The sequence below is a fragment of the Gossypium hirsutum genome, chromosome A07, assembly GCF_007990345.1.
Source record: "Gossypium hirsutum isolate 1008001.06 chromosome A07, Gossypium_hirsutum_v2.1, whole genome shotgun sequence".
In the NCBI taxonomy this organism is placed as follows: Eukaryota; Viridiplantae; Streptophyta; class Magnoliopsida; order Malvales; family Malvaceae; genus Gossypium; species Gossypium hirsutum.
This window is the reverse complement of record NC_053430.1, coordinates 72,259,077-72,274,858: the sequence shown is the minus strand read 5'-3', so window position 1 is coordinate 72,274,858 and position 15,782 is coordinate 72,259,077. Positions and strand designations below refer to the sequence as shown.

General features: G+C 36.7%; 1 non-coding gene across 1 annotated transcript; it reads right to left on the bottom strand.

Moving 5' to 3' along the window:
* Positions 1 to 374: 374 nt before the first annotated feature.
* On the bottom strand, positions 375 to 481 carry LOC121203831 (small nucleolar RNA R71). Its single transcript, XR_005898766.1, has one exon. It is a non-coding gene; the product is annotated as a small nucleolar RNA R71 (small nucleolar RNA).
* Between the last annotated feature and the right edge of the window lie 15,301 nt (positions 482 to 15,782).

Sequence of the window (15,782 nt, the reverse complement as noted above, 5' to 3'; positions counted from 1 at the left end):
CTGCTCCATGCACTATGTATGATTATGTTAAACCTAATTTAACAGGAACTAAGTCAAGTATAGTTAGACCTGCTATTGCTGTAAATAATTTTGAACTAAAACATAACACAATTCAAATGATACAACAGTTTGTTCAGTTTGATGGTTTGCAGGACGAGGATCCCAATGCTCACTTGGCAAATTTCCTAGAATTTTGCGGTACCTTTAAAATTAATGGCATTTCTGATGACGCCATCCGCCTTCGGTTGTTTCCCTTTTCGTTAAGGAATAAAGCTAAACAGTGGTTGAATTCGTTACCACGAGGGTCAATCACTACTTGGGAACAAATAACCGAAAAGTTTTTACTAAAATACATTCCGCCTGCTAAAACGGCTAAATTACGTAATGATATCTCTTCTTTTGTATAGATGGATTTAGAAACACTTTACGATGCATGGGAGAGATATAATGACCTTTTGCTAAGATGCCTTCACCATAGGTTACCACTCTGGCTACAGGTTCAAACTTTTCATAATGGCCTGAATCGTTCGACTTGACAAATGGTTGACGCAGCTGCTAGCGGAACCATCAATAATAAAACACTTGAAGATGCCTATGAATTTATAGAGGAGATGTCACTGAATAACTATCAGTGGCAAGTCATGAGGACAAAGCCAACGAAAACAACCGGTGTTTATAACATCGATTCGGTCACCATGCTATCTAATCAGGTAGAACTCTTGAATAAGAAAATTGATGGTTTTCTTAGTTCATCATAGGTTCACCCAGTAATGCAGTGCGAAACAAATGGAGGTGGATCGAGCAATTTAGAATACCCACCTTATGGCCACAACATGAAGAACGAGCAGTTAAATTACATGGGTAATAATCCTCAATCTCAAAACAATCCTTATAGCAATACTTAAAATGCAGGTTGGAGGAATCACCCAAATTTTTCATGGGGAGGCAAAGGAAATCAGAAACCACCACCCCCTCTAGGCTTTTAGCAACCACCATACCAGCAGGAGAAAAAGCCGAACCTTGAGGAGATTCTAACTAAATTCATCTCAGTGTCAGAGACTCATTTTTAGAATACCGAGACGGCACTCAAAAATCAACAAACATCAATCCAGGGGCTCGAAACTCAGATTGGACAGCTCACCAAGTTGATTTCTGAATGACCACAAGGTAGCCTGCCAAGCAACACTGAATCTAACCCAAGAGAGCAACTCAACGCAATTGCCATTCAAGATGAGGAAGGGTTAGTGGCAAAACCAAGGCCAGAACCAGTGGTAAGCGAAGGTAAGAATGAGGTAGGCCAAAACGAACAAAAATCGGTAAGTACAGAATATAAACCTCGTGTGCCATACTCCAATGCGACCAAGAAAGACCGCTCAGATGAACAATTTGGTAAATTCCTTAAACTTTTAAAGAAACTACATATTAACCTACTATTTATTGAAACACTTTCGCAAATGCCGAACGCAGTCAAATTTTTAAAGAAGCTTCTAGCAAATAAACGAAAGTTAGATGAAAGGTCGCATGTAGAGCTGAACGCAGTTTGCTCAGCCATTCTTCAGAATAAGCTACCCAACAAACTAAAAGATCCAGGGAGTTTTACGATTCCTTGTTTAATTGGTAGTTTAGATGTTATAATGCGTTGGCTGATCTAGGGGCTAGTATCAATGTTATGCCATACAAATTGTTTAAAGCAACTAGGTCTAGGGAAATCCAAACAAACTAGGATGAGCATTCAATTAGCAGATAAAACAGTCAGATTTCCTAGGGGTATTATTGAAGACATACTCGTTAAAATTGAAAAATTTATATTCCCAGTTCATTTTGTTATTTTAGACATAGAAGAGGACAATAATGTTCCTTTAATTTTGGGAAGGCCCTTTTTTGCAACTGCTAGAACAATTATTGACGTTGGCACAGGTGAACTCACACTTTGTGTAGGAGATGAAACAATCAACCTTCAAGCTCGCAACCTGAACAACACATCAAAAATGGAAGGTTATTGTACAAATTGTTCTACTAAGACTGATCATACAGTACAACCTATTTTGTAGGAAATAAGTTCGAAGGACACACATCAGCCATGTTCAATCCACAACAAAGAATCTAACCATGAAGAACGAAGGTTACGAATCGAGGAGTTAGATGAATGGCTGACATTTAAACCGAGAAAACACGATAAACCAAAACTACGCCAGAACGAGCTCAATGCCTCACCAAATCAACTTCAAGATGGAGACAAAGTACTACTAGATGCAGCAAATCCTTGAATCGCCACTTCTGAACCTAATGAAGAAACACCTCTTACGGTAACTAGGATTTTTCCATATGGTACGGTCGAGATAAATCACCCCAAATTCGGTACGTTCAAGGTAAATAGTACTCATCTTAAACCTTATGTTGATAAAATTTATAGCAGGGATGAGGAATGTAAACTCCTCGATCCACCATGATCACACACCAGAGAGGTAAGTCGAGCTTAGACTATAAATAAGCACTTCTCGGGAGGCAACCCGAGCACTAACAATATTAATTTCTTTAAATTTTAGTTTTAACATCTAACATACTAACCGACTCATGGAACGCAGGCTTTCTAAAGCACACACGGCCAGGCACACGGGCGTGACTTAGGCTGTGTGAAAATAGGGCAAAATTTTCCCCAACACGGGATGCGATAAGTCACCACGGCCGTGCGTTAGGACCGTGGGTGAATCTGTCAAAACAACACGAGCATACGACACACTCGTGTCATAGAATCGTGGTTGAACCTAAGAAAATAGCACGGGCATTCGCCACGCCCGTGTCTAAAACCCTGGTCAAACCTGTCAGATTAACACGGGTGTGGGAGAAGCGAACAAAGATAAACATGGTCGTACGATACGGTTATGTGCACCCACACGCCCAAGGAACACGAGCGTGGGCCAAATGTTAGACGCGCCCAAATTCAAAATTCGCGAATCACACAGGCAAAAATTGAGGAACATGGGCGTGTCCCCTGGCCGTGTGTCCCAAAATCTATAAATACCCTTCACTATTCATCATCTTCTTCACCCAAAATCCCTAACCCTAGCCGCTTCAAGTCCACACAATCTCCCTGCGACGCCCGTGCGCTACCTCCAACTCTATTTTCGACTCCCATTCTCATCTTTTTAGCGTTTGTTTTCTCTTTTCTCTCTATTTTCTCCATCACTTTTACTAATTTTATGATTCTTATGGTTTTATTTGGCAGATTTTTTATTTATATTCATAGTTCTCACTATAGTCATGCTTATACGTTTATTCTTTGCCATTTTAGTCAATGCTTTCTGATACATTCATTCTTTTTGTGTGTTCCCATAAGAGTCTAGTTCAGTCATTTTATGTTGAAAATAATCATGCTTTTATCATGTCAATTGCTATGTAAACTTCTATCATTTAGATTAAATTGCTGAGTATTGTTGGTTGGACTGGTTAGTTTAACTATATTCATGATTACTTCTTGAGTTAGTTAGTTATGTTATATTCTTTGTTCTTCTTCCAGGTATACCATGTCAAGCTCACGTGGCAAGAAAACTACCGTTCCCGCTTCGAAAAAGCGGAAAGGGGCATCTTCCTCGGGCCCTACCGCGGAAATTTGCCACCTATACCTCCAATTTCCACCCAGTAATCAGGAGGAACTATTCCAAATCCTACGGGCCTGACCTTTAGGTGTGGGTCACTGCATTGACTGGACAATGCTTGAACAAGTCCAGCTGGCTAACGATGTACGAGCACTCCTGAAAATCTATCCATGAGACCTCTTCTTTGCGATCATCGAGCCGACGTACCTTGAGCTCACACTTGAACTTTGCTCAACATTCCATGTTCAAGACGTCATGACCAGCTTTGATGATCCTGGAACAGTCCAGTTCTGTCTCAGTAGTTTAGTTTGCCAATTGTGTGTACCCGAGTTCGGTATAGCTTTGGGCCTGTACATAGAGGAGTTCATGGATGAGAACGACCTCGACACTCTCCGTCGCCACATCCACTACTCTCCCTCGAAGTGCTGGTACGCTTTAGTCCCCAGTTCAGCCACCTACGACCCGAGCCACTCCAAGGCATCAGTTGTCTCTGTAACACCCCGAACCCGAGACCGTCACCGGAGTCGAACACGAGGTGTTAACAGACTTTTTTTTTTAAAATTTTCCAGACACTGCCAATCTGCGTAATAGTCTCTTTAAAAATCATATCTTGAGTTTCACAACTCGAAAATCAGTTTCGTGATTTTTCCCTGAAACTAGACTCATATGTCCATCTACATATTTTTTTATAGAATTTTTGGTCGGGCCAATTAGTACAGTTTATTAGTCAAAGTCTCCCATGTTACAGGGATCGACTACACTGACCCTTGCGCATTACGAATTGGATATCTCCCTGCACAGAGCTTCAATACTGATGTCGTTTGTTTCTATAGAAACTAGACTCAGAGAGGAATCTGTACATATATAGCATGACTCCTAATTATCTCTGGTTAATTTATAATAAATCTCCAAAGTCGGAACAGGGAATCCAGAAACCGTTCTGGCCCTGTCCCACGAGAACCTCAATAACTCTTAACATACTGTCCATATGATCGTTTCGTTACTTCCCTATGAAAATAGATTCATCAAGGTTCGTTTACATAATTTATTCATTATTTAATTCTAATCATACTATTTTTAGTGATTTTCCAAATCTACATCACTGCTGCTGCCAACATCTGCCTTTAAGGTAGACTTTACCTATTTAATAGTTTCTATGATTCAACTAGCCCCTTTAGCATGAATAGCACAAATTATGATAGTGATTAACCATTCCATACCAAATGATTATAACATTATGCTCAAACATATGTAAGCCATTTTCGCATGGCTATATACATTAACCAAAATATTCTTCCGCCACTAGTCTATTTTATACATGCCATAAGACAATCCAAAACATAGCAGTACCAAACCGTGGATAGTGATAGTGTGACTAGTTGCTGACGATCCCGAGCCTGTAGCTTCGCAATGAGATCTATAAAACAGAGGAAACAGAGTAAACGGAGTAAGCATTACAATGCTTAGTAAGTTTTAAGCAGTGGCAATAGATAACAATAAAATTATAACATAGTTGTTCGTATTTTTATTTCACTCTTCCTTCGGGCATACCATCCCTTTTCCGAATACGCACGTCTCATCATATACAATAGGCAGATAAACTTTCACGTAAAAGTGAGCTCATGTGACATAGATATATCGTATGATTTTCCATCACCTCTCACACTGATCCGATATCACATACTCATAAGAGTAGTCTCATAGATTGCTCTCACATGCATCACATAACTACCTTATGATTTAGTGCAATCAAGCTCACATATAGACTTGGAGTACATACCTGTTTAACCTTTCGCATTGAATATATTTATAAGCAACTCTTATTACGAAGTCTTACCCGGACATAATCTCCACACGAAGTTATCGAGTCTTACCCGGACAAAATTCCCACACGCAGTCATCGGGTCTTTAGAGCCCGGATATAATACGAGCACGAAGCTTACGAACATTAATCAGTGATAATATTCTCGCATAAAGCCTGCGGGGTTTTAACCCGGATATAGTACTGACACAAATGCCCTTCGGGACTTATCACATTTATACACTTTCACATTCATCACATCGGCCATTAGGCCTTATCTCACATACACATGCTCACATTCATCACATTGGCCACTCGGCCTTATCACACATACACATGTTCACATTCATCACATTGGCCATTCGGCCTTATCACACATATACATGTTCACTTTCATCACATTGGCCATTCGGCTTTATCACACATTTACATGTTCACTTTCATCACATTGGCCATTCGGTCTTATCACACATACACACGTTCACTTTCATCACATTGGCCATTCGGCCTTATCACACATATACATGTTCACTTTCATCACATTGGCCATTCGGCCTTATCACACATACACCTATTCACATTCATCACATTGGCCATTCGGCCTTATCACACATATACATGTTCACTTTCATCACATTGGCCATTCGGCCCTATTCACACATATACACTTTCACATTTATTCAATTAGACTTCACATACCACATATACTATCATGTACAGACTTGGGCTTGACCGAATCTACATCCATCACTTTCCAATGAATAATTCAATTTTACGCCATACTATCATTTCATATTCGAATTATCATAAGCTTACAATATCACGATTTAGAATTCAAGTATGGGTTTAATCAATAGCTTATGAGTAACTAAAACAAGTTTTATCCATGTTTACAACAACATCACATATTCACTACGAGCTGTTTTTCCTGATCAATGGTCACTAAATTGTTTATAAATGGAGCTACAAAACTCCAAATCACTTGCCGTTAATTTTTCCTGAATATAGACTCGTATATCTTCCATCCATGAAATTTCCAGAATTTTAGGTTGGGCCAATCAACACCAGATTTTTCTTAAGTTTTCCCCTGTTTCACTGTTTGACTAATCTGACCACTCTTCACTACGAATCAAATTCCTCATTATCAGAAATTCCTTTGTTTACACGGTTTCTTTTATAAGAAACTAGACTCATTAAGCTTTAATTTCATGTCTCATTCAGCCTCTAATTCAAATCCATGAATTTATGGTGATTTTCTGAATTCATGTTACTGCTGCTGTCCTGAGCAGGTTTATCACAATTTTACTCTTCTAACATATCCTTTCAGCACTTCATAATATCATATCCATTTGGCAACATATCATATCAATAACTTACCTATACTTCATAATAACCATTAGGCTATATGCATAAAGATTTACAATAGAGTTATGATTCTTTTAATATGTGCTTAACATATCATACTCAATCACATTATAGGCATTAATACTTAAAACTTACCTCGATTGCTAATGTACGTCAATTCTGACTATTCGACCAATTTCCCTTTTTCCACGATCCGACTTTGTTTCCTTGAGTTCTTGAGCTAATGAACCAAATTTAAACTTATCACATCACTATTGTGTAAAACCACATTCGATTATATTATAATTTGTATCATTACATCGATTAAACTAAATCATGCATTAGCTTTTAGCACATTCGGCCATTAAAGAGACAACCCAATTAACATTCAAACCTTTATAAGCTTAGATTTCCCAAGGCTGAATATCACATAAAAACCTTTAATACACATGCAAAGTTTACACTTTAACTAATTATGCATATACTAATAAACCGAATATTATTTAAACAACCATTTGAATAATTCTTTATCACATGTTCACAATCGGCATAACCATGTTACAAATTCAATACATAAAAATCTTCTTATCCAAGGCTATATTTGACCTATATGTATTTTCTTTACAACCATTCATCAACAATTAAGCACATGTTTAATGGCCGAATGCACATACCTCTTACTCATCCTTAACAGATTTTTTTTTTTATCAAGCTTCCATTTCCACTTAACTACGAACCATTTAAAACAATCAATATTTTACACATTGTCGAATGCATATATATATATTCATCCAAACTCATAATTTCACAAGCTTAGCCTCATTTAATGACTACTTGTTCATCAAGACATTAAACACATCATGCATAACATACAAAGCATCCTTAGCCAAAAAATACTATCACAAAACTTCCTTGGCCGAATGTCATCTTTTTCCATTAACTAAATTTTGCCATGGGCTTGCTTCAATACTTGAGACCACTCAAATAATATTCAAACTTAATCCTTCATTTCATTTCTCATTTTAGCACATATTTGGCTAATATATAAATATATGCTATCAATTTAATTACAATTATAAATTTTCAACTCAAACTCATTCTTTACCTCGTCTTTCACCTTAATTCAAATTCGGCAAGTATATAAACATATATTAGCAATTTAATTATAGCATTCCACAATTAAGCACAAGTTTCATACTTCACTTTAATAACCGAATGATATTTTACTCAAACTTGCCCCTCATAGCAAATTTAATTAGTCTATCCTCATCCATAAACACTTATCATCAAAACATCCACAATCTAATCCTTGAAGCCATGACCGAATGCTTTATGAAATAAATTCACAAAAATTAACATATGGGTCATGTTGTGAGCTTCAAAACTAACAACATTTCGCAAATATTAAAAATAAAATACATGAAATCTCACCTTAATTCCCAACACCAAATGACCGAGTGCCTTTGGTGTTCTTTCCTTTATACCCTAGCCGAATGCTCCAATCATCCATCAAAATTACAAATTTTTAGCATGGGCTAAGTAAGAGTCATGATTATTTACCTAAAACAAGATCAAATTTCACAATTTGACATAATATACTAACCTTTTTAATGACTCAAGTGACCAAAAATTCTTCCCCTCCTTTGTTTCTTCTATTCGGCCATGATGAACAACAAAGAAAGGATTTTGTTTTTCCTCCCCTTTCACAAGTCACGGCAATGGGGAGTAAGGGGAGACAACTTTGGTTTCTCCTCCCACTCACCTCATGTTTTATCATTCTTAATTCATTCTTTTATTTTCTAAACTCATAGTGCTAATAAAAGAATTCATATTATCCTCAATGACCCATCCATGGCCGGCCACTACTCATTCATAAGGGATATTTGACATGCAAACCCTTTATTCATATGACATGCACTAATTGAGCCTTATAGATTAACTATCACATTTTAAAAGTGTCACACATAAGTCCCATCGACTAAATTCACATGCAATTTACTAAATCAAAGCTTAAAACTTTCACACATTCATATTCACATATAATAGTCATAAAATATGACGGCTAATTATTTTTATGACTTGATTTTGTGGTCCCGAAACCACTTTTCGACTAGGGTCAAATTAGGGGTGTCACAACTCTCCCCCCCTTAAGAAATTTTCGTCCTCGAAAATTTCTACCGATGCATAGTTTAGGATAACGTCTTCTTCTTGAATTATATCCACAAAGACATTAGCTCATTGATAGCAATTGTAATTCATTATTGATTTCACATCGGTCTATAAAGTCATTTTCTTATCTTAAAACAAATACATAAACACTTCTACAAGTATGCACAAATATCTCATTTTCTTGATTTCATAAGCAATAATCACTTAATTTAATTCATATATGCATTTCAAACACACATTAAGCACATATTAACATGTATAATTCACATCATCAACCCACATATTTGTAACCCACAATTTCATCCACGTATAAGCTGTAACCCAACCGAAAGTACACATATACTCAATGTTCGACTTAACTCATTTCCAAAAGAAAAGTCAACTTCCACGTACCTGGACATTTAGTTCATTTAGCACATTCATTCATAGTTAACGTTACCCGTATACAGTCAAATAGGCATAAAGCCTAATAAAATACACTGGCATGTGATTTATTCTAGCGCATAACTCGTATATCCAAAATTATCAACATTCATCAAAAATTCTTTCAAACTTTCGAATGTCGAAACTTAACCAAAATAATTTCTTGAACAAGATTAACAAAATAGTGTCCATTCAGCAATAGCACATATAGCTCTTACAATGCCATATCCTAGATATGGTCTTACATCTTCTCACATATCGAGCCGATGCCATGTCCCAAACATGGTCTTACACACTATCTAAAATCAATGCCTTCGTCCCAAACGAGGTCTTACTTGAATTCCACTTCACACACTTAGTGCCCACTGACCGATCTCGCACTCATAGTGCTCGGTTAAAGAAATTCGCACACACACAGTGCCTCTAATTATTCACATACATAGCGCTCTTATTCATTCGTTAATACACATTGATATGACTTAACCAAGTCTATAAACATCATGTATGTACACTTTTAAACATATCGTCTCGTTTAAATTTGAATTTGTATAGTAGTGAGCACTTAAACTTTGCTCAAATTACCGGCACGAAGCCTACTAGGCACGAAGGCCCGAATACACGTCACCAGCATGATTGCTCTTCGGGATTTAGCACGGATATATCACTAGCACGAATGCTCTTCGGAACTTAGCCCGGATACATCACTAGCACGAATGCTCTTCGGGACTTAGCCCGGATACATCACTAGCACGAATGCTCTTCGGGACTTAGCCCGGATACATCACTAGCACGAATGCTCTTCGGAACTTAGCCCGGATACATCACTAGCACGAATGCTCTTCGGGACTTAGCCCGGATATATCACTATTCGGGACTTAGCCCGGATACATCACTAGCACGAATGCTCTTCGGAACTTAGCCCGGATACATCACTAGCACGAATGCTCTTCGGGACTTAGCCCGGATACATCACTAGCACGAATGCTCTTCGGAACTTAGCCCGGATACATCACTAGCACGAATGCTCTTCGGGACTTAGCCCGGATATATCACTAGTACGAATGCACTTCGGGACTTAGCCCGGATATATCACTAGCACGAATGCTCTTCGGGACTTAGCCCGGATATATCACTAGCACAAATGCTCTTCGGGACTTAGCCCGGATACATCACTAGCACGAATGCTCTTCGGGACTTAGCCCGGATATATCACTAGCACGAATGCTCTTCGGGACTTAGCCCGGACATCATTCGAATAACCATGCACATTTAACAATAAATCATGACACATTAGTATTTCATTTACATTACTTGAATACAAACACAACATGCTTATCGACCATTTAACTTCCAGTTCTATAGCCACATACAAAAATCACATTTATAGTCATAACACTCCTTCAAAATTGCATCACTTATAACCTTATAATCCAATCCAAATCGAAATTCAAATACGAGTACATGATACGTACCTGATCAACTTAATAATTTAGGCATATCTAAATGAAGTTATATCGCAAATTCTCATAGTCAGAAGCTTGCTACAGCTCGATCGGGATCAAGGTTCATTACAATACAGCAAACACATTTTAATAGCCAAAAATCATCACACTATCATTTTATCACTTTATGGCATGTATAAATAGACTCACGCGTGCTACGTTAGTCCTAGAATCGACTAAACCGTAGCTCTGATACCAATAAAATGTAACACCCCGAACCCGAGACCGTCACCGGAGTCGAACACGAGGTGTTAACAGACTTTTTTTTTAAAATTTTCCAGACACTGCCAATCTGCGTAATAGTCGCTTTAAAAATCATATCTTGAGTTTCACAACTCGAAAATCAGTTTCGTGATTTTTCCCTGAAACTAGACTCATATGCCCATCTACATATTTTTTTATAGAATTTTTGGTCGGGTCAATTAGTACAGTTTATTAGTCAAAGTCTCCCATGTTACAGGGATCGACTACACTGACCCTTGCGCATTACGAATTGGATATCTCCCTGCACAGAGCTTCAATACTGATGTCGTTTGTTTCTATAGAAACTAGACTCAGAGAGGAATCTGTACATATATAGCATGACTCCTAATTATCTCTGGTTAATTTATAATAAATCTCCAAAGTCGGAACAGGGAATCCAGAAACCGTTCTGGCCCTGTCCCACGAGAACCTCAATAACTCTTAACATACTGTCCATATGATCGTTTCGTTACTTCCCTATGAAAATAGATTCATCTAGGTTCGTTTACATAATTTATTCATTATTTAATTCCAATCATACTATTTTTAGTGATTTTCCAAATCTACATCACTGCTGCTGCCAACATCTGCCTTTAAGGTAGACTTTACCTATTTAATAGTTTCTATGATTCAACTAGCCCCTTTAGCATGAATAGCACAAATTATGATAGTGATTAACCATTCCATACCAAATGATTATAACATTATGCTCAAACATATGTAAGCCATTTTCGCATGGCTATATACATTAACCAAAATATTCTTCCGCCACTAGTCTATTTTATACATGCCATAAGACAATCCAAAACATAGCAGTACCAAACCGTGGATAGTGATAGTGTGACTAGTTGCTGACGATCCCGAGCCTGTAGCTTCGCAATGAGATCTATAAAACAGAGGAAACAGAGTAAACGGAGTAAGCATTACAATGCTTAGTAAGTTTTAAGCAGTGGCAATAGATAACAATAAAATTATAACATAGTTGTTCGTATTTTTATTTCACTCTTCCTTCGGGCATACCATCCCTTTTCCGAATACGCACGTCTCATCATATACAATAGGCAGATAAACTTTCACGTAAAAGTGAGCTCATGTGACATAGATATATCGTATGATTTCCCATCACCTCTCACACTGATCCGATATCACATACTCATAAGAGTAGTCTCATAGATTGCTCTCACATGCATCACATAACTACCTTATGATTTAGTGCAATCAAGCTCACATATAGACTTGGAGTACATACCTGTTTAACCTTTCGCATTGAATATATTTATAAGCAACTCTTATTACGAAGTCTTACCCGGACATAATCTCCACACGAAGTTATCGAGTCTTACCCAGACAAAATTCCCACACGCAGTCATCGGGTCTTTAGAGCCCGGATATAATACGAGCACGAAGCTTACGAACATTAATCAGTGATAATATTCTCGCATAAAGCCTGCGGGGTTTTAACCCGGATATAGTACTGACACAAATGCCCTTCGGGACTTATCACATTTATACACTTTCACATTCATCACATCGGCCATTAGGCCTTATCTCACATACACATGCTCACATTCATCACATTGGCCACTCGGCCTTATCACACATACACATGTTCACATTCATCACATTGGCCATTCGGCCTTATCACACATATACATGTTCACTTTCATCACATTGGCCATTCGGCTTTATCACACATATACATGTTCACTTTCATCACATTGGCCATTCGGTCTTATCACACATACACACGTTCACTTTCATCACATTGGCCATTCGGCCTTATCACACATATACATGTTCACTTTCATCACATTGGCCATTCGGCCTTATCACACATACACCTATTCACATTCATCACATTGGCCATTCGGCCTTATCACACATATACATGTTCACTTTCATCACATTGGCCATTCGGCCCTATTCACACATATACACTTTCACATTTATTCAATTAGACTTCACATACCACATATACTATCATGTACAGACTTGGGCTTGACCGAATCTACATCCATCACTTTCCAATGAATAATTCAATTTTACGCCATACTATCATTTCATATTCGAATTATCATAAGCTTACAATATCACGATTTAGAATTCAAGTATGGGTTTAATCAATAGCTTATGAGTAACTAAAACAAGTTTTATCCATGTTTACAACATCACATATTCACTACGAGCTGTTTTTCCTGAGCAATGGTCACTAAATTGTTTATAAATGGAGCTACAAAACTCCAAATCACTTGCCGTTAATTTTTCCTGAATATAGACTCGTATATCTTCCATCCATGAAATTTCCAGAATTTTTGGTTGGGCCAATCAACACCAGATTTTTCTTAAGTTTTCCCCTGTTTAACTGTTTGACTAATCTGACCACTCTTCACTACGAATCAAATTCCTCATTATCAGAAATTCCTTTGTTTACACGGTTTCTTTTATAAGAAACTAGACTCATTAAGCTTTAATTTCATGTCTCATTCAGCCTCTAATTCAAATCCATGAATTTATGGTGATTTTCTGAATTCATGTTACTGCTGCTGTCCTGAGCAGGTTTATCACAATTTTACTCTTCTAACATATCCTTTCAGCACTTCATAATATCATATCCATTTGGCAACATATCATATCAATAACTTACCTATACTTCATAATAACCATTAGGCTATATGCATAAAGATTTACAATAGAGTTATGATTCTTTTAATATGTGCTTAACATATCATACTCAATCACATTATAGGCATTAATACTTAAAACTTACCTCGATTGCTAATGTACGTCAATTCCGACTATTCGACCAATTTCCCTTTTTCCACGATCCGACTTTGTTTCCTTGAGTTCTTGAGCTAATGAACCAAATTTAAACTTATCACATCACTATTGTGTAAAACCACATTCGATTATATTATAATTTGTATCATTACATCGATTAAACTAAATCATGCATTAGCTTTTAGCACATTCGGCCATTAAAGAGACAACCCAATTAACATTCAAACCTTTATAAGCTTAGATTTCCCAAGGCTGAATATCACATAAAAACCTTTAATACACATGCAAAGTTTACACTTTAACTAATTATGCATATACTAATAAACCGAATATTATTTAAACAACCATTTGAATAATTCTTTATCACATGTTCACAATCGGCATAACCATGTTACAAATTCAATACATAAAAATCTTCTTATCCAAGGCTATATTTGACCTATATGTATTTTCTTTACAACCATTCATCAACAATTAAGCACATGTTTAATGGCCGAATGCACATACCTCTTACTCATCCTTAACAGATTTTTTTTTTATCAAGCTTCCATTTCCACTTAACTACGAACCATTTAAAACAATCAATATTTTACACATTGTCGAATGCATATATATATATTCATCCAAACTCATAATTTCACAAGCTTAGCCTCATTTAATGACTACTTGTTCATCAAGACATTAAACACATCATGCATAACATACAAAGCATCCTTAGCCAAAAAATACTATCACAAAACTTCCTTGGCCGAATGTCATCTTTTTCCATTAACTAAATTTTGCCATGGGCTTGCTTCAATACTTGAGACCACTCAAATAATATTCAAACTTAATCCTTCATTTCATTTCTCATTTTAGCACATATTTGGCTAATATATAAATATATGCTATCAATTTAATTACAATTATAAATTTTCAACTCAAACTCATTCTTTACCTCGTCTTTCACCTTAATTCAAATTCGGCAAGTATATAAACATATATTAGCAATTTAATTATAGCATTCCACAATTAAGCACAAGTTTCATACTTCACTTTAATAACCGAATGATATTTTACTCAAACTTGCCCCTCATAGCAAATTTAATTAGTCTATCCTCATCCATAAACACTTATCATCAAAACATCCACAATCTAATCCTTGAAGCCATGACCGAATGCTTTATGAAATAAATTCACAAAAATTAACATATGGGTCATGTTGTGAGCTTCAAAACTAACAACATTTCGCAAATATTAAAAATAAAATACATGAAATCTCACCTTAATTCCCAACACCAAATGACCGAGTGCCTTTGGTGTTCTTTCCTTTATACCCTAGCCGAATGCTCCAATCATCCATCAAAATTACAAATTTTTAGCATGGGCTAAGTAAGAGTCATGATTATTTACCTAAAACAAGATCAAATTTCACAATTTGACATAATATACTAACCTTTTTAATGACTCAAGTGACCAAAAATTCTTCCCCTCCTTTGTTTCTTCTATTCGGCCATGATGAACAACAAAGAAAGGATTTTGTTTTTCCTCCCCTTTCACAAGTCACGGCAATGGGGAGTAAGGGGAGACAACTTTGGTTTCTCCTCCCACTCACCTCATGTTTTATCATTCTTAATTCATTCTTTTATTTTCTAAACTCATAGTGCTAATAAAAGAATTCATATTATCCTCAATGACCCATCCATGGCCGGCCACTACTCATTCATAAGGGATATTTGACATGCAAACCCTTTATTCATATGACATGCACTAATTGAGCCTTATAGATTAACTATCACATTTTAAAAGTGTCACACATAAGTCCCATCGACTAAATTCACATGCAATTTACTAAATCAAAGCTTAAAACTTTCACACATTCATATTCACATATAATAGTCATAAAATATGACGGCTAATTATTTTTATGACTTGATTTTGTGGTCC